The 20,916-nt window shown below is 41.2% G+C and overlaps 1 protein-coding gene across 4 annotated transcripts in view; it reads left to right on the top strand.

Annotated features, from left to right (window-relative positions):
- Positions 1-20,916, top strand: part of LOC122069057 — a 134,664-nt gene that overhangs the window by 83,670 nt on the left and 30,078 nt on the right. The gene's annotated exons all lie outside the window — the stretch shown is intronic.

The raw sequence follows: 20,916 nt of genomic DNA, 5'->3' as shown, positions 1-20,916 counted from the left end.
CAAGGAGGGGCAGGGAAGGGGAAAGAACAGCTGCTGGTCAAGCAACTTCAGCGGAGGAGAGTATCATCATCATCCTCCTCTTCTTCTTCCTCCTTTCCTTCTCTCGAAGCCAAAAATGGTTGTGACATTTTCTTCTTGTGCCGTCCGATAAACGTCACTTGCCTGCGCACTCCCCAGTGCACTTGACCTGCACATTTCAGAGCCGACCAACATGTTCCCTTCACCACAGGGTCATCCGGTAATCTCTCCTTGGTAACACAACTTGGGCTTTCAGATACTTCAAGAGGTACCAACCAGAAGCTCTATAAGTTCTTCTGTTTTAATACCTCAGAAGATGGAACCGGTCTCATGAAAATTTTCTTCGCTAGCCTTGATCCAATGACGAACTGCTCGTCTAGAGCGGGTTGAACTTTGCCTGCTCCTATCCTGTGGGTTTCGGCTTGATGTGTCTTTATCGAAGTAAGTTCGAAGAGAGAGATTACTCGGAAACTTCACTGATACAATGAGCTCAGTCTTTTCAGTCATCATGACCATACGAATAATTTTGAGTTGTATAGGGGATCTCGGTGGTAGCTTCGTGTGATCAATTTCGTAGAAATAACCCACTTCTGGTTCCATTTCCTCGGAAGTTTCTGGCTCTGGTTTTCTGCTACAGGGAAAAAGAAGAAAGAAAGGAAGAAGAGCTGGGGGAAGAGATAAAGAGAAGAGAGGAAGGAAAGAAAAAGAAGAAGACAACGGGTGGTTCGGTTGGTGCTGGGTCAGCAGTGAAGAATAAGAAATAGAAGAAGAAGAAAAAGAAGTTGCAGATTTTGTTAAGGAAAAAGAAAGGGACGAGAAGGGAGTGGAGAAGATTCGGCCATGAAACATAGGGGCTGTCTGGTTTCAGCCATGGAAAGAAAAAAAGGTGGCGGCTGGAGAAAAAGGATGGAAGAGAAAAGAGAATAAACAGTGGGATTAGGTTACGTGTAGGATTCTGATCTAAGGGTCCAAAAAAAAAGCAATAAAAAGAAAACTAAATCAAATCGAACCCAGTAATGTAAATATATTAAGCCACAAATAAAATTGATTCATTAAACCAAGATATAATAGTAATAGAAAACAAACCAAATTAAAAAAAAAGAAAAACCGGATTAGCAAAAATCAACGGTTGGACCCAATGACCCAAATCAAACTATGTTGAACCCAATTAAAACAAAATAAACCCAATTGAACCGGAATCAACTAATTCACGTTTAATAAACCATACTAAACCAAATTAAAGATAATTAAACCTAATTAATCTAAATGAACCAATTTAAACCTAAATACTCCTAATTGAATCAGAATAAACCAATTTATATCTAATAAATCACATTAAACCGAATTGAAACTAATTAAACCTAATCTATTAAATCAGATAAACTAGTTCTAAATTGCAATTGGGATAAGAAAAATACCTTAAACCCGGCTTTAATTAAGAAATAAGGGGAGATAACCCTTGTGCTTCAAGCCCCAAATCGAACTGAACCGGACTAGATCTCCCGGCTCAAGGAAGGATTAATATGTTAAACTTTTAGACTTGGAGAATATTTGATTTTAGAGGGAAGAAGTTAGCCAAAACCTTGATGGGGCCATCCTCTCTCCCAAATTCTCAATCTTTTTCCCTCCCTTTTGGAAGAGAGGAAAGGCTATACTTATAGCCTTGGGATTTGTGACAATTCTCTCTTATTTCCGATGTGGGACTAAAAAACTAGAGAGAATTGTCAAAAAAGGCTTGCTTTTGGACAAAGGGGTTTGGGCGCCATGTGGCACTCCTTTGTTGCTCAGAATGGAATCTGATACCGAACTTTGGAGTCAACTTTTAGGGGTCATATCTTTCAAACCGTTAGCCAGAATTCAACGTGTAATTTATCGTTAGAAAGCTCAGTCCGAGCACTATCCAATGATGTGAGACACGATTGTGGTCTCGACTGAGGACCTTTACAAAAATATGCATAAAGTAGGGACCCGGATCATAAAATGAAAGAGAGAATCGGGCGCCGATTCGTATAGTTCTCACATCAAAGTGTAATTCCGACCTGAGGGGACAAACAACAATAATCCACAACATCAAATTCTAATTTTTGAAAACATTTTCTCTTGAAAGTTTATAGGAAAAAAATGGTCATTTTCTACTCTAAGCTCAAAATTCTCTAAGTCTAAAATGTCCAACATGTAATTCTTCTTGTGTCATCATCGCCGGGGGGTGACAAAATTAGGTGTCTACAACGGTCGCCTTATGAACTACAACTAAAGTGGCCTACTGCCTTAGCCTCTTGGAACTACAACTAAAGTGCCTAGGAGTCGCCTTACCATCGCCTTAGTGACGCCTTAATAGCTATGGAAGGGGTTGACAGGGATGTGAAGGAAGATGGGAAAGGATTGGGTGAGAAGGTAGTTAGAGAGACATCTCCAAACTGTGAAGCTATGGTAGGGAATATGGCCTTTGAACCAGACGAGATTATGCAGGGGACAATAAGGCCAGAGGATCTGACAAAGGACCAAGCAGAAGTAGAAGAAAAGGTCCTAGTAGAAGAAGGGAGCCAGATGCATTTATCTTCCCTTCCCAGGTGCCCGGGGGGATGGGGGAAGGGAGGACTAGAGGTCAGCAAGGGGGGAAAGGAGGGGACCAGCCGAAAGGGGAGAGAATAGAGGAGACAGGGATAGACATGGGGAGACCCGAGGAATAGATAATTCTGGGAGTGATTAGGGTGGAGAGAATGCCAGAAGGGTGCCATGGATCGAGCCAGAGGGAGGTCGATTGGCTGTTACCAATAGAGAAGGAAATGGTAGTGACAGCAAGAGGACGGAGATTGAGGATTTTTCTCTCGATCCAGGAGGCATATTTGAGATTTAAAAGTAACTGCAAGCGTACGGATCAGTGTAGCTACGGGTCGAACACAAGGATAGCAACCACTTTATTTTTAGCTTCTTTTAGTAATGCGAAAGTGTAACGATTGATTATGGTAATCTAATTCTATCTACCGACCTAAAATAAATGCATCTAATATAACGTCCTAACCAACGTATCTAGGGAAATTAGAATTGCAATTGAATAACCTAACCATTCACATCTAACCCTAACCATTCGTCATCTTGGAATTTAAATACTCAAACCACGCAATTAAAAAGCAAATAACTGAAAGTAAAAGTGCTGAAAAGCAAGTAAATAAATTAAGAAGGGGAAAAAGCTAGAGAGAGGCACACTAGTAGGTATCTCTACTTAGCCTGAGGGATGCACCATAAATAATCTGAGCTTCCCTACTTGACCAGAGAGTACTCTTACAAGGGCTTTTTTACTCGGTTTTAGGGGCAGTGATGCAATATAAATAATCAAAATAAAAGGATGGTTCCATGGCTAGAGAGGGGCAAAGCCAACACATGCATCTAGCCATGAACCATTGGGGAATAGGAAAGCAATAATGTAAAACTGAAATATAAAACCTAATTTAAGAATGATGGGTAGCAAGAAGAGGGAATGAGAGGGGGTGAGAAGACTACTGTAGAAGCCTACTTACCTGAACTTCCATACTTGAATCCCTGAATTAAAATAACTTGATTGATTTGAAATACTACCGGACCTAAAAACTAGATATGAACTGTAAATCAAATATGAAATTGCTAAGCCTGAAGAAAACAAATCATGAAGAGAAAAATTGAACTTGAAAGAGATGCTCCACAGTTTGTTCTTGTCACCTAGAACTAAGCCTGGAATTAGAAATTAAAATTATTACACCTTTGAATAACTTAAACAATAAAAAAAAAAGGCTTGCATTAATCAAAATAAAATACTTGCATTAATAAAAGAAAAAAAAATTACAAAAGTGCTTGTATAAAAAAACTAAGACAAAGAACTAAAGAGAAAAGAGAGCACAATTAAAAACCCAGAAGAAGAGAGAAGGAGAGAGACACCCCTTTAGGGTTTGGTCGACTCCCATCTATTGGGAGAGGGGAGGGAGTACAGGAGGACACCCAAAGGAGATCCTCTTAGACGATGTTGATGAGGTGGAGAGGGGATTGGGAGATAAAATAGGAAGTAGGGGATTTTTTTATTTCTTGCCTTTTTTTCCTATATATATATTTTTTTATTCTCTTTTGTTCGTAACCACTTGGCCAAATTTGTGTGATGAGGTGGAGGAGAGAGACGAGAGAGACAGAGAGAGACAGAGAGAGAATCATAGGAGAGGAGATCTCCTACGATTTTGGTTTCCTCTTTTTCTATTTTTTTTCTCTCTTAAACTTGTGCACAAACTCCCCCCTTTGGACGATTTTTCTTTATTGGATTTGGACAATATTCTATTTTAATGGAAAATTCCATCCGTGCCCCTTGTCTTTAATTAAATAGAAAATAGGAGAGAGAAAATCTTCTAAAAAAATCTCCAAAAAATGGCAACCAAGAGGTTCGAACTTGAGACCTCCTAGTGAGAAAGGGATTTTTGCACACCACAACTCACCAACTACGCTAGGTAGTTGTTAACAAAAAAAAATCTTCAATCACTCAAGGGGGTCCATCAATCCTTGTTGGCATTTGAAATATTCCTTGTACACCTGGGACAACTGCAAATGGGCTGGTTCTGCATTTCGGTTTAGTTTTGATCCATTATTATTTTTCTAGCCTGAAAAGAATAATCACTTGTACGGGTGACCAAACGGATGTATACTTTTAATGCAACACGTCCAACTTACTCAGAATTTCGTCCTCTTTGCAACCATGAAAAGAAACGGACCTCTTTACGTGTATAATTGGAGATACGGCACCCGATAGTCCTTAAGGCCTTTAAAATATAAAACCTACAAAAAGAGAGTGAAACCTAAGGTAGCTTCATTCTAAATATGTAAAATGCATGCTTTTATACTCTAGATTTCAGACATAAATGTGCTCATCAAGGCATCAGCGGGGATGGGGGTCCAAAGGGAGTTATTTTTAAGTAGGGAAGATTGAATCCAATCAACCCAGATGCTTGTCTGCTTAGACACAATTTTTCAAATGAGTTTGAGTAAACCCACAGAGTTGACTTCTTTAATTCTTCTAATGCCCAGACCACCTTCAAATTTAGGGAGACAGACCTTGTCCCAAGCAATAGGGTGAAGAAACCTTATAGTATCAGACCCCTTCCAAAGGAAGGAACAAAGAAGCCTATCAATGGACTTAATGATGGAAGAAGGGAGACTATAGATGTCAGACTAGTAGAGATACTTGGACTGGAGGACAGATCTAATACGGGTGAGAAGCCTAGCATAAGAAAGAGCTTGGCTTTCCAGAGCTGGAGCCTCTTCCTTATAATGTTAAGCAAAAGAAAGCAGTGGTGAGCCAAGAGCCTAGAGGAGATGAGGGGGAGACCAAGGTATATAACCGAGAGGGATCCATAGGAGAACCCGATGATATGGATGAGATCCTAGGTCTCCTTAGAGACACCGAGTGGAAAAGATTGGACTTTAGCAGGTTGATATGGAGACCTGAAAGCAATTCAAAAGAGTGGAGAGAGTCTATGATTGAGGGAATGGAAAGAAGATCAGCCTTAGAGAAGATCATGATATCATCAGCAACAGTAAGATGGGTGAGGCGAAGGGATTTGGACTTGGGGATGGGGGTGATCAGATGCAAATCAGAGGCGTATTGGATGGAATGGGAAAGAACTTTCCAGGGAGAGGGGGAAACCTTGGTGAATACCCCAGGAAGAGAGGAAATAGCCGACAAGGCTACCATTGATTAGGACAGCGAATCTGGGGGAGGATATATAACAATGGATCTAATGGACAGAGGAAGGGGAAAAGGACATGTGTAGCAAGATTTTTTGAAATAAAATCCCAACTAATAGTGTCAAAGTCCTTATGGATATCAATCTTGAGGAGAGCAGCGGAGGAGTGAGATTTACGATCAAAATCCTTCACAATCTCATCGAAGAAAATGATATTATCTGCAATGCTCCTTCCAGCAATGAATGCAGACTAATTTGGGCTCACCAAAGAATCAATCACTTTATGAATCCTATTGGCAATGATTTTGGCAATGAATTTGTAGAGAAGATTGTAAAGAGAGATGGGTCTGAAATCATTTATGGAATTGGCACCCTCTTTCTTGCGGATTAGACAAAGAAAGGTGTGATTGATTCCCCTAATCTGATTGGGGCAAAGGAAGAAGCTACGAACAACAAGGATAAGATCTTTGCAGATGATATGCCAATAAGAGGACAAGAAGCCCATACTGAAGCCATCTTGACCCGGAGCACGATTGGCTTTATAGGAGAGAATGGGGGAGAGGATTTCATCCTCAGAGGGAATGGAGTGGAGACTGGGGAGAAGCTCTTCAAGGATAAATTTGTTGAGGAGGTTGTGGGGAATAAGGGGAGGGGGGAGTGGTCGGGGAGATGATAATAGTAAAATGGGAGACAGCTTCGGTTTTGACATCTGACTGGTAGAGAGCTCAGTACCAGTGGAAGAAATGAGCAAGGGAATAGAATTGGCACTGTGCCTAGCTTTGAGGGACCGGTGAAGGAAGGTAGAGTTAGAATCACCAAGATCAAGCCATTTGATCCGAGCTTTCTAGCGGAGAAAGCTTTCTTCCTGAACCAAGAGAAGGGAGAGCTCAGAGGAAGTCAGAATTTCTTCCATAGCAAGTTGAGGATTTTGGAGATCGGATTGAATTCTGAGCTGAATCGAGTGAAGTTTTTCACGGCAAGAAGAGACATGCGAGGAGAAATTGCAAAAAGTAGAGGAGTTCCAAACCTTTAGAAAACCTTTGACATTTTTGAGCTTTCTGGCAAAGGAAATGAGTGGCGAGGAGGAGAGTGGAATAGGAGCATTCCAAGTATCCTGGACAGTTGGGAGGAAGTCCAGGTGGGAGGACCACATGTCAAAGAACTTGAAAGGCTTAGGACCGAAGGAAGAGAAGGGGAGGACAAAGATGAAGATAAGGCTATGGTCAGAGATCCCAAGAGATCAAAAGAAACATGAGGGGATGGGAAGGAATTAAGTCAAGCTTCATTAACAAGGGCCCTATCAAGCTTGTAAACAACATGGAGATTTCCCGACGTCTATTATGCCAGGAAAATTTGGTCCCAGACCATCTGAGGTCATTAAGGTTAAGGTCATCAAGATATTCATTGAAGGAGTCAATAGCCTGAGTGTCCATAGGGTTGCCCCCATGCTTTTTGTGATTGAAGTGGATGACATTGAAATCTCCCACAATCTCCCAAGGGCTGGAACCCATGAAAGGGGCAAAAGAGTGAAGATTAGCCCAGAGGGGGAGTCTGAGCGAGGCCAGATTGTGCCCATAAATGATAGAAAGGAAGCAAAGGAGAGAGCCAGATGGATGAGAAATGGAGAGATGCATGGATTGAGCAGAGGAGGAGAGGATAGATAAGTGAAGAGAAGAGGGGTCCCAAAAGATCCAAATGCGGCTGTTAGAGCTGTGAAGGTAGTTAGAGGCGAAGGACCAGGAGGGAGCAATGGAGGAGGCAATACAGCTGGCTTTGTCTTCTAGAACATGGGTTTCCAGAAGACAACAAAGATTGGATTAGGTGGAACTGTTCTCTTTATTTGTTGTAATTTTTTCATTTTCCCCCTCGGGGTACTATATATTCCCTCCCCCTTCTTCCACTTGGTAATACAAGAATTGATGGTGTGGTGGGTAGTACAATGAAGAAGAAGAACCCTTACTAGATAGCTTTTCAATCCCCACAAAGTGGTACTAATAAACTTCTTTTCACCTCGAGCGGAGGATACTTTATTCATTCTAGAATTCAAGTGGGTACATCGGACTATATAGCTGCCATCTAACCTGATTCATACAATGACTAGGGCTTCTAAGCCCACCTAAGAAGAGAAACTACTATCTCAGAGAACCAATTTGGTTTATGCCAGGTAGATCCACAACAAAAGTTATTTACTTACTTAGGAGGCTCATCGAAAGATTTAGAGTTTACAAAAAGGATTTCGTATGGTCTTTATTGACCTAGAAAAAAAAGCTTGTAAAAGAGTCTTTACAGAATTAATCTGCCATGTACTAGAAAAGAGAAGGTTGTCGAGTATATATGTGGATCAAATTAAAGATATGTATAAGGGTTTAGTGATTAGGGTGAGAACCTTGGGAGGTTTAGGTAGTAATTTCCCAATTACAATTAGTTACATCACGGATGAGTTTTAAGCCCTTATTTGTTTGCGCTTATCATGGATAATTTAACCAGGGACATTCAACATGAGGTTCCGTGGTGTATGCTTTTTGTTGATGATATTGTTTTGGTGGATGAGACAATCTGAGTTGGAATTATGGAGATTAACCTTTTGGAATCAAGAGATTTTAAGATAAGTAGAATGAAGACGGTGTTGGTGTATATGGTGTGTAACTTTAGTTACACTAAGACGGTAACAAAATGGTAAAAATTGAAGAGAAAGAGAGAGATAGAGAGACTGCAAAGTGATTATTTTAGATATCTAGGGTCAACCATAAATAAAGAAGGTGATATAAAGGATGACGATTCACAGAGAATTAAAGTGGGATGGATGAAGTGAGAAGTGCGTCTGGAGTGTTGTGTGACCGACATATTCCTTTAAGCTTAAAGGAAAATTCTATAGGACAGTCATCTAACCGGCTATGATGTATGGGATATAATGTTAGGCAGTTAAGAAACGTCATATAGATAAGCTAAATGTAGCAAAGATGAGGATGTTGAGATGGATGTGCAGTAAAACTAGGAAGGATAAAGTGAGGAATGGCCAGAGTAGAGCTGATTTTGGAGTTTCCCTGATTTATGATGAGCTCTGAGAAAGTCATTTGAGGTTGCATGGAAATGTTCAACGGAGGCCTTGGATTGCACCAATAAGGAGGATTGATGTGATTCAGATTGAAGTAGTTAAAAGAACTAGTGGTAGGCCTAAAATGACCAAAGAAGTAGCGAGGAAAGACATGCATAGTATAGGTCTTGTCTCGAGTATGACCACGAATAGAGCTGATTGGAGGGTAAGGATTCATGCAGTCGACCCCATTTAGGTGGGATTTAACTGAGTTATTGTTGTGTTGTGCCCCTTTCTTATATAATTATCGTTATTTTTCTTGTCTTTGCATGGATCCATGTAGTGGACCCCATTTAGTTAGGATAAAGCTGAGTTGGTGTTGTATAATCTCACACTTTAGTCACTCTTTTGCCGGATATGATGAAATTTTCATATAATGTTGTTAAAAAAATCAAAGGGGAGAAATTTCTCATTCTAATCTCTCTATCATAGTCCAATTATTAATTTGGTGAAGACTTTTCCTTTCTCAACTTTGTTGAAACTGCTGCCACCAAACTAAGGCATGACCATTAAGTTTTCTGGCCACAAAGTTGACCTTTCTCTCCAATAATTCTTTCTATTTAAGAAAATTTCAACAGAAGTAATATAATCATCATACAGTTCAGGATCGGGTTTACCATCAAAGTCTCTTACATCCACCTTAATGCTTTGTCAGATTTTTCCATGGTCGTGCCAACCATTCAATCACCCATGGAGTTTGCAGATGCCCATGTTGGGATTCAATCGAAATAGAACTTGAAGAATCATCAAGATCATCATTCTGAGGTTCTTCAGGGATGCGGAAAGTTGGTTCTGTACCCATTGTTGAAGTTAACGGATTACTTGTTGAAGTTATTGTAGGAAGCTGTCAGAAAACCTCTACCATCATTTGTTGGAGGTTGTCATTGGCTTGCCACAATTGATTCACTTCATCTTGCAAGTCAACTTCTTATAATGCCGTTGTATGTTGGTTTCCCTTTCCTCTTTGCGTTCTAAAGAAGAACAAGCTCCAAGATTGGAGTCCACTGTAATATCAAGTTGATGCAGGCCAAGCTCAAAAGGCAAAGAAAGTAGATTTTGAAGAACGAGATTGGAAGTATTTTACTGATAGACAACAAGTATACAAGATAGATGGTTAACTTGGGGAGGACTCACTTGAACCAACAAGAGGATTCACTCAACTCTCACAATGAACATAAGGTTCATAAAAAATGATAGAGTACAAAAGCTACCTTTACATGGAATCACGTTGCATATATAAAGAAGAAGAAAGAAAGAAGAAAAAAAAGAAAAGTGAGAGCCATTGGAGGAGCTAGACATTGGAGCCTTGGAGCATCAATTGCCAACATTCAAAAGAATAATTTCAAAGTGTAGTTTGCATACTTTAAACAGTCATGAGTTCAAAATGTGTAGCTTGAATGCTTCCAAGGTTCAAGAGTTCAAAAAGCATTAAATGCTCTCGGACCATTGGGGGTGTTTCCTTGGGTTTGGGCCTTCTATGTTGTTAGGCCTAAGACGGTGGGCTACATTAGCTGGCCCCAGGGGTCTCCTTGGAAGCATTAGTCTGTAACCAAAGTGTCACTCCTTGTGATTATGTCACGACCTGACTGAATCTAATCCATAAACCCAGAAACAAAACGTCATTCGTTCCCTTTTGTCAAGTAGGTTAAGTAGGCATACAAACCATTTTAGCTTTTCCTTAGACTCTATTGGATACTTGAGCAAAGTGCTTACCCTGGTCGAACAAAGATACACACCAATTGAGAAGTTATGCTTGACTATATATTTTTCTTCTCAAAAGTAGATGGTGTACATACTTCTTGTCTTGTTGTGGCTAGTGTGTTTGGTCTTGCTCTGCTAGCTTGTTTGGTGTATATGGCTAGTTAGTTTCTTATCTTGCCCACCACCCTTAGTTTAGTTTGGTTTGCAATGATAGCGAAAGCTTAAGATCTTTTATAGGGCATTGGGATTGCCCCTTAGTAAAAATGCCACTTCGAAAGAGCAGATGTTGCACTATGATATTATGTACCGTGCTCATATATGTAATTAGATGAGAGATGAAGATGAAACCCCAAAGAGAGGAGCAAATGGAAGGATGGTGTAACTAACAGGTTTCATTTCGGTGAAAGTGTACTATGATTTCTTTTTTTGGGTGAATAAGAAATTCATTACCAAGGGAAAAAAAGGGGGGGGGGAATATACAACCCCGAAGGGAAAGAGAAAACACATCAAAAGATGCTACATCCCTGAAGGGATGGGGAAGGGGGATTGAAATAAAGGAAGGTAAACCCCATGAGGAGATAATAAGATTGTTTCTAGGGGAGCTTACAATGGGGAGGGGGTGATGAGGAATGTTTGGAGGAGACCTCGAAGTTGATGGCATTCCAAATCTTGTCGTAAGATCGAGAGTTGGAGGTCTATCTACGGGGTTGCGTTGCATTCATATATGGTTAATAATCGCCCCAAAAGCTAACTTTTCAACAGTGTCACAGATGGACTTACCAACATATGTCATGTTAATCCAAATCCATTCTCTAGAGAGGGGGAGAGGGGTTCTTCTGGGAAGCCAGCAGCAGGCTAGGACTCTTCTCCAGATGGATGAGGAAAAGGAAAGTTAAAAGAAAATGTGGTTGATATATTCAGAGCTATTCCAACAAAGGCAGTAAGCTAGGGAGACGGGGATGTGACGATGAATAAGGATTGAGTGGGAAAGCAATTGGAGAGGGCTCTCCAAACAGTGAAGCTATGATGAGGGATGTGGAACCTAAACTAGATAATTTTGTGCCAAGGAGAGGTGGGACCCAGGGTTCTCATTAGGTTCCAGGTGGAAGAGGAGTTCTTAGAAGGGAAGGGGTTTAGATAACTTTATCCTCCCTAGGCGAGGGGGAGAGGGGGGAGAGAGGAAGATCGACGACATGGAGGTGAGGCCGGGAGGGGGGGACGAAGATCCATTAGAGATGATGGAAGAGATGGGAGTATCTTTTGCAAAACCAGTGGAGTAGACAGATTTATACCCCACTTTAGAGAGGAGGACACCACTAGGATGTCAATTGTCAAGCCGAAGAGAGGTGGAAAGACCATTTCTGATCTTGCAGCAAATATTTTCAATGGCGAGAGGTCTAGCCTGAAGGATATTGTGCCAGATCTAGGAGGCATCCAAAGGGATAGGGGCGGTCCACAAGGAGTCTTTGCGGAGAAGGGAAGAGTAGACCCAGGTTACCCAAATGCTTTTCTGTTTAGAAGTCAACTTCTAGATCAGCTTGAGTATGCCTACAGACTTGTCATCCTTAATCATTCTAAGACCGAGGCCTCCCTCAACTTTAGGGAGGTAAACAGAGGACCAAATGGTGGGGTGGAGGAATCTAACCGTTTTCACACCTTTCTAGAGGAAGGACCAAAAAAGGGACTCAATAGCCTTTATAGAGGCTTTAGGGAGGGTAAAAATACTTGACCAATAAATGTTAGATGATTGGAGGACAGACATGATGAGCTCTAGCCTGCCAGCATAGGAGAGGAGCTTTCCTTTCTAGAGCTAGAGTCTTTTGCAGATGTTGTCGAGCATGGGAATACAATGGTGGGAAATAAGCCTGGTGGAAATGAGAGGGAGGCCCAAATATTTGACAAGGGTCCTAAGCTAAATCTGGTAAGCTGAAGAGGGCGAGCTTTGGTGTCATTTGAGATCCCAGAGAAAAAGATGCTGGACTTGAGTAGATTGCTACGGAGGCTAGAAAGAGATTTAAAGGATCAGAGGGTTGAAAGAATGGTCTAAATGGAAAGGGTTTCAGCTTTGGAGAAGATCATGAGATCATCAACAACTGCAAGATAGGTGAGCTTGAGAGATTTGCATTTAGGTATGCGGGGAAATGAGAAGATAATTAGTTTTGGCTTGGATGGAACGAGAAAGGACTTCATCATTTTGGCTTGGCTGGAATGGGAAAGGACTTCAAGAACCAAACAAAAGAGAAGGGGGCGGAGAGAGGGTAGCCTTGCAGATACCGACGGAAGAGGTGAAATAGCCAGCAGCGGACCGTTTACCAGAACGAAGAAATTGGTTGTGGTGATACAAGAATAGATCCAGTTCACAATGGTAGGAGGAAAAGACATGGCTAGCATGACTTTGGAGATAAAGTCTCATCTGATCGAGTCAAATGCTTTATGGATGTCGATCTTGAGGAGGGCAAAGGGAAAATTAGAATTAGGACCAAAGCCGCGCAAAATCTCATAGCAAAGAATGATATTATCCACAATCCTAGGACCTGCTATAAATGCCGATTGGTTGGGACTGACAAGAGAATCGATAACCAATTGGATCCGAGAGGCGACTTGGCTATAAATTTATAGAGGAGGTTGTAGAGAGAGATGGGTTTGAAGTCCGACATGGAGGAAGCACCTTCCTTTTTGGGGATAAGACAAAGGAATGTATGGTTCACTCCATGGATTTGGGAGGGGTTGAGGAAAAAACTTCTGATGGTAGAAATGAGATCTTTCTCAATGATCCCCTAACAAGAAGAGAAGAAGCCCATACTGAAGCCATCAGAGCCAGTGCACTATGATTTCTTAGCAAGCAATGATAATGAAATTGTAAAAAGAGTTACAATTTGGAAAAAGATTAGCCCCCAGATCTTGGTGTTTGCTTAGGTTTTCTTGTTGGAGAATAATTTTTTTTCTTTTGGGGTGAATAAAGAATTCGTTATCACAAGAAGATACAATGAGCCCTAATAAAAAGGGAAGGGGAAGAAGAATTATATGAGTACAATACAAAGCAAAGCAAAATCTAACATTAAGGGGAGGACTGAGGGCTGCGCCTAGACAAAACAATACCAATGTTCCTTGGGGAATCAACAACACTATGAGGGGAAACCAAAGATAGCTTGCTACTAACATCAAAGTAGATGGACTTCCAAATCCGCTCAAAGGATCTAGAGAGCTAGAGAACCATCTTTTGAGGTTACGCTCCATCTAGATATGGTTGATGGCGGAACCAAATGCTATCTTACCGATAACATCCCTAGCAGAAGTCCTATCCACCTAGATCCATTCTCTCGCTAAAAGGAGGGTTCTCCTGCTTCTTCTTGGCGAGCATTTGCCCATGATACTCTTCCAAATTACAAAGGATAAGGGCTAAGAAAAAAAGAGGTGACCACATCTTCCTCAATGTTCCAACATAGACAGTAGGAAGGGGAGACATAAATCTAGTGATGAATGAGTAATGATTGTGTTGGGAGGCAAGTAGAGAGGCCCCACCAAACGGTGAAGCTGTGAAGAGGGATATAACCCTTGGACCATACAATATTGCACCATAGAGACAAGGGATGCTAGCTTTAATGAAGTCCCAAGTTGAATTAGTGCTAAAGTGGCTAGTAGATGAGGCTAACCGAACAATCAAATATCCCCTCCTAGGAGGCCCTCTGTGAAAAGGGAAGGCAATGCAATCTAGCTAGCGGATAAAAGAGGGGAGTGGCCCTATCATCGTGTTGAATGATAACTACAATTGGGGATTGCTTACTAATACCTGGACTGTAGATAACCCTTGTATTAAGGGGAGGACAACACACATAGGGTGCTAGTTGTCAAACCAAAGGGAAGTAGACACACCATCATCAATCATGAGGAATTAGACCTTAGAGCAATAGATTAGAGATTGAGGATTTTTCACCAAACCCAGGAAGCATCAGAGATGAGAAAAACCATCCAAATAGAATATTGCATAGAAGACCAGAGTAAACTCAATCAACCCAAATGCTTTGGTCCTATCATAACTACTTCACTTAGAATCATAGTTGTCAAGGCATCGCCTAGGCGACGACTAGGCGTCCAGGCGGTTTGCCTGGGGCCTAGGCGACAACCGCCTTGTTGCACTGCATGTTGCCTTGTGTTTCGGCACTTATTTATGTCAAATATCATTCAAGTAAATGTTTTTAATATTTTTTATTTCATTTACTTAAGATATTATTCATAAATAAGCAAATACCCCCTATTTGAATCCAATAAAAATAGTTTAAAAATCAAATTCCAAAAGGATAAAAAGTCAACCCCCCAGTCCAAGAACAAAAACTGGATTTTGGTTATAGGGACGATTTTCAACTTTTAAATGCTAAGGTTTTTCTCAATTATGAAAATTTTATAAATTCTATCATGTTAAAACATTGCTAAAAACCAAAAGTCCGGTAAAAAAATATTTTTTTTGATATTCATAAAATTATTTTCATTCAGGCGTTTTTAACAGTATTCGCGCACTTAAAAATAAGTTTGACTTAAGCATAACTTTATCATTGCAACTCAGATTTAAGTAATCTTAGACTTGTTAGAAATCTGGTTTTATATTATAATTAATACAAAAAGTCTCATGTAAAAATAAAATCATTTGATTAGTCAAACTTATTATAGAATAAGAGCATTTCTCTAAATGTTGATTTTTTATAACTTAATATGACTTAATGTTAATTTTTTATGATTTAATGTGGCTAAATTTTGATTTTTAATGACTTGTTGTGGCTTAATCTTGATTTTTTATGATACAAGGTATATATAACTTACTAAATAATGTTAGAAAATAGGAAAAATAAAAAATAAGACTTGTTCGCCTAGTTCGCCTTAAGGCGGGCGCCTTCTCGCCTAAGCGCTTAGACAACCCTCCACCGCCTTGGTTTGCCTTGGCGCCGTGACAACTATGCTTAGAATACCGGTTGGGAAAATACGAAAGGATGTTGACCCTCCGTCCCCAACCCTCCACCCTCCTCTGAGCTTCGGCCCCATGGCTGCCCCCTATTGGGGGTCCTCCCACCTTTGTATCCTTTCCTCCTCCCTCATCTCCTTCGTCCTCCATGCCCCCTACCCCTCCCCACCACCCCCAACCTTCCCCTTTGGCAAACGCCTGGAACACACCTCACAAGTTTACTGTCTCCTTCTATCAACAGTTTTTCCCTCCACTTTGCCCCTTCTTGTAAGCTAGGAGAGTCTCTGTTGGTGAAATGCCCTGTGAGTTTTCTCGACTCTAAAGCATCCAAATGGTCTAACTCCCTCATAGGCCACTTTCTGGGAAAGAAACCTCCCTTTCACCTAGTTAAGCTCTCTTTCATGAAGCAGTGGGGACCTGCGGGTATAGTGGACACCTTCTTGCTTGATCACGGCTTCTTCATGTTCAAATTCTCCAAGGAAAGAGACAAGGCTCATTGCTTGGAAGGTGGTCCATGGTTGGTGGGTTGCAAGCTAATTTTCCTCCAGCCTTGGAATCGACAGTTGATGCTGAACCATATGGATTATTCTACTATTCCCCTTTGGGTTTCTTTTTCGGGTCTCCCGCTGCATTTTTGGTGCACTAAAGGCTTGAGCATTGTTGGCTTTGTGCTTGGTACCTTGATATGCTCTGATGCTAGGACCAATAGGAAAGACCGACTTAATTATGCTCAGATTTACATGGAAGTTCCTGCCTTGAAAGCTCCTCCTTCATCAATCACTATTCAAATGAGCGGGAGCTATGCTTCCAACAACCCATCTCTTATGATTGGCAGCCTGCTCAATGTCTTTGCTGTAAAGTCTTTGGCCACTATTCAATAGCCTGCCTTCCAAAGCCCTCCAATAGCAAGCCATAAGACGATATTCAGGTCAACTCCATCGCTTCTACCTCCCTCAGAGGCAGATTGGTCATGTCCGCCATTGATGGTCGTCCCTTTCTCCCTCCTCTGGCAAGGGGTAGGGGCCTCGTAAGGCGTCGACAATAGCATCAAATCTACACCGCCTCTACTGACCTGTGCCCTGCGGATCCTGCGGAGATTTTTCCCATTGAGTAAAAAATAGATTCTCAATCTTGGAGCCAGATGTGGAAGAGATGGAAGACCAGATTTCTCCTGTCTGCATCCCTGCCACGGACCCCCTGTAGGTTCCCAAGAAGTTCCCTCTTCCGATGATACCTCCTATGACTTGTCCTCTGGATCTTCTACCTCTGACGAGACTTCTTCATCCTCTGATGCTTCCTCTGCTGATGAGACCTCTGACGATGAGAACCCCTCTGCCTCTCACTGTGACTCACCCCCTACAGGTGCTCCTTTTGGAAATCTATCTTGTGTCTCGGAGAAAGGCCCTTTTGTTTCCTCCACATCCCTTCTGGTTTAGTTGGCTTGTTGGTTGAACCAAAGTAGGCCCTCCCTTTGCTACTTCCACCACTCTTCCTTCTTTGGACAGCCAGGCCCATCTCCCTCTCTCTAGCCCAGTCGCCCTTACTTCTTGCTCCCAGGCCCATCCCATGGACTCTACCCTCCATGGCCCACCTCCTATTAACTCCACTTTGGCCCAACCCACCAATATTACCCTTCATGGACCTCCTATTTTGTCTCCTCCTTAGCCCGTTACTGATACTGACACCCATCCTTCTATTGACCCGACCCATCGGACCCCCTCTGACCCGTCTTCTCTACTCACACCACTGCTTATTCAAAGAAATAAAAAACCTCGTGCTCCCTCTTCGAAGCTTCTTCCTAATCCTCTCTCCTACCAGCGCCATAGTAAGTCACGGCTTCATACTATCTCCGCTCGGCTCACTCCCTTCAAAGCTTGAGTTGCCCTCCTCCTTGCCTGCCTAATGTCTTAAGCCTTTGTCTGGAAGACTGGAACCTTAGGGGTTTGAACTCCCCCTTTAAGCATGTTGTTGTCCGTTTGCTCGTCAAAGATCTTCGTCCTGCCTTCTATTGTTTGCTGGAAACTCACATAAAGGAGCCTTCCTTTTATCGGGTTGCCTCCATCATTGCCCCTCGCTGGTTCTTCTTTACCAACCATTCCCATCATTCAAATGGGAGAATTTGCATTCTCTGTGACCCGAAAATTCTCTTTGTTTCCCTCATCTCTTCCTCCTCCCAGTCCCAGCTCCTTCACTTGGCCGTTTCTGATGCTGCATGTAGCTTTTCCTAATAGGGCTAGGAAAACCCAAGGGAAGAGTCTACTACTTGCGCTAGACTCCTTTCTCTCGATAGAATTCTAACAAATCCAAAATGTTAGTTTGGTTTTAGAAGCTAGCTTGTTAGTGTACTATGTACCTTGCTATATACTTTGTCTAATATAGCCTACTCTAGTATTCCAAGCATAATTTAGCACTAGAACACTCAAAATTCAATTAAAACAACTAAAATATGAATTAAGAACAAAGAAAAACTATTTTATAATACCCTTATAAGTAGTCAAGTACAAATATTGAAACCTATACGAAGCCGTTCCTCCTACTCTATGTCAATTTCTCATACATAGAGTTTTGGGGGAGCCTCAAAACCTCTAAAAGTTTGTTGCCACCGACGAAATCGTTCTCAATTATGTCAAAATAAACGGCCATGTCATGGTATGCGAGAAGAAATCTTGCTCAAATCCGGAAAGTCATTGATGTAGGTGCATTGTAGTAGTCCCCCAAACCTTGTTCTATTAATAAATCATAGTCGTCATGATGCCAAGGCGAGCAACGTGACCAAGTGTTATTTTTTATTTTCCCTCTTTTCTAACATTATTTAGCATGCTACATATACCTTGTATCATAAGAAATCAACATTAAGGCGCACAAGTCATAAAAATCAACATTAAGCAACATCAAATCATCAAAAATCAATATTAAGTCATCAAAAATCAACATTTAGATAAATGTTCTTATTTACTAATAAGTTTTGGCTGGTCAAATGATTTTATTTTTTACATGAGACTGTTTGTATTTGGTAGAGCACAAAACCAGCTTTCCAACAAATCTAAGATTACTTAAACCATCTACTCCTTGGGTCTAGATAGGATGGCTTTGGTCTCCTCCATCCTTCGTAATGAGGGATGGGCCCCCTCCCTCCTCCCCCCTTCCATGAACAACACTGATCCTCTCTTCCTGTTCTTCCTCACAACCATAGAGAGAGGGAGGACTCCATTATTTGGAATCCTTCTCATTCTAAGAGGTTCACGTTCTACTCTCCCTGGAACTTTGTTAGGATCAAAGCCCACATACTGTCCTATAGCGCAAAGTCCTCTGGTTCAAAGGCCATATCCCTCGCCATAGCTTCATTGCCTGGCGGGCCCTTACCAACTGCCTTCCCACGTAGTCTTTCCTCATCCATTGCCATATTTAGGTCCTGCCCACCTGCCATATTTGCTGGCACGGAACTAAGGATGTGGACCATCTCTTCTTCACCTGTCCCTTTGCCTCCACTATTTAGAGGAAAGTCCTTTTTCGATGCTGGCCAGCTCGTAGAAGAATCTTACCTCTTAGTAAGGAATGGCTTTGGATTGACATGACCTATCATGGCCCCAACATTTGTGATACCGTAGGCAAGCTTGCCTTTTGTGCCACCATTAACCACCTTTGGATGGAGAGAAACCTTCGTAGATGGACATCCATCTCCCGCTTCTTTGATGGGATTTGGAAAGCCATCTCTTTTGATGTCTCCACCAAAATTGCTTCCCTCCCGCTCCACCCAGTCCTCTCCCCCACCAGAAATAGGCATATTGTTGATTCCTGGAATCTTCCCCATCCTATTTTCCCCCCACCTTGAGGGGTTGTATCCATTAGTGGCAGTTTTTTATATTAGGATTGATCCCTTTGTCTCCCTCGGGCCTCCCCCCCTTCTTTCCCTTGTATATTTTTCTTCTTCTTGGGTTTTTATATATTTATTCATCAAAAAAAAAAAAAAAAAAAGAGTTGTAATGAAAATATTATGTTCCGGTCAAACTTATTTTAAAGTGTGAATGCTGTTAAAATCGCCTTAATAATAGTAATTTTATGGACATCAAAATAAAAGATTTTTTTCGGACTTTTGGTTCATCAAGTTTGCTTACATTACTTTTTGTATTGTTTTTTTCCTTCAACATGGGGCATGCTTGCGTCACCCTTCGCCAGCTCGGCCTACTTTCATCACAGCATCTCTAGTGGTCCAAACTGAAAATCCTTTTCAGTTCTTTCGCTGTTTCGCAGTCTTGGTCTTTGAGTTCATCTCCATTCATCACCCCAGCACAACTAACTGACTTCTAGAGTTGGGCGGTTGGAAGTTCAAAAAAGACTTGACCTTCCGGAGAGCAAGGGAGCTCAAGGAAGGAAATGTTTTACTATGATAAGATTTGTGAAATTTTCAGAATTGAGAAAAACCCTAGCATTTGGAAGTTGAAAATTGCGCCGACAACCAAAAATCCTAAGGCAAACCGAATTTTCAATCAAGACATTGCATACCTAGTGAGGCGACATGTGTTGTTTTGACTCATCAAATCGAAATAAGTTGCAAGATTTCAGTCATTTCAATAAAATCTTAAACTATGTGACAAGGCTTATTGAGTGATAGGAACAGAACAGATGTGGTTGTTTCCATTAAACATGGCCTTAGTGAGGGAAGCAGAATTGATTTGATTTAAGATTCTTTTCAATTTTTTAATTTGTGGCACTATGATTCAACTTGAGCCATACTAGAATCAATAATCACCCTGATGACCTCTGCAATGACCCCCGAATATCTTGCTTTGATGCTCTTTAATACATTACAACAGCTCGTTGATATACATAACTATCGGCCTGAAATATGTTTGAGTGCCTCTGCATTTTCAAATAAGAGAGGCCATGAATATTTCTCAAAGGATGCCTGTGCTTTTCATGTCTATGATATAGAGACATGATTCCTGGCAATTACTAATTCAAAAGCTGGGATTTCGACTCATACTTGGAACACTTGGCCTAGTCAATTCGGAGGAAAAATATGGTTTTGTGAATTGGTTCAATTATTTCTATAATTTAAATTAATACATGCTTTGAATGTGAGACATTGAAAAAAATCTGAAATAGTAGATAAAATTAAAAAATAGATGTTTAAATAACAGCGTACACTGTCCTGGGAAAGTATGGTGTTGCTGTACTAATGTAGGCATGAAGCAAGGTTCTTTTATCTTACATTTCACTTAAAAATTTCGATATTTCAAGTGATCTTGATGTTTGAAGATGAAACGTTAGTGCCTGAAGGAAAACCATTGCGCTGAAAATTGACTTTGGAAAAGGGTGCAGAGAGAAATAGGGGAAGCATATCTATATGTAGAAAATGGGTCTGAGTCAGCTTTACTTTGTGCCAATTTGTTTGTTGAGTAAACCCTACTAATCACTGGTAGACCACTTCCCACCCACATCCCCCCATC

Source organism: Macadamia integrifolia, unplaced genomic scaffold (genome assembly GCF_013358625.1).
Source record: "Macadamia integrifolia cultivar HAES 741 unplaced genomic scaffold, SCU_Mint_v3 scaffold527, whole genome shotgun sequence".
Classification (NCBI taxonomy): Eukaryota; Viridiplantae; Streptophyta; class Magnoliopsida; order Proteales; family Proteaceae; genus Macadamia; species Macadamia integrifolia.
This window is presented reverse-complemented; position numbering and strand designations above follow the sequence as displayed.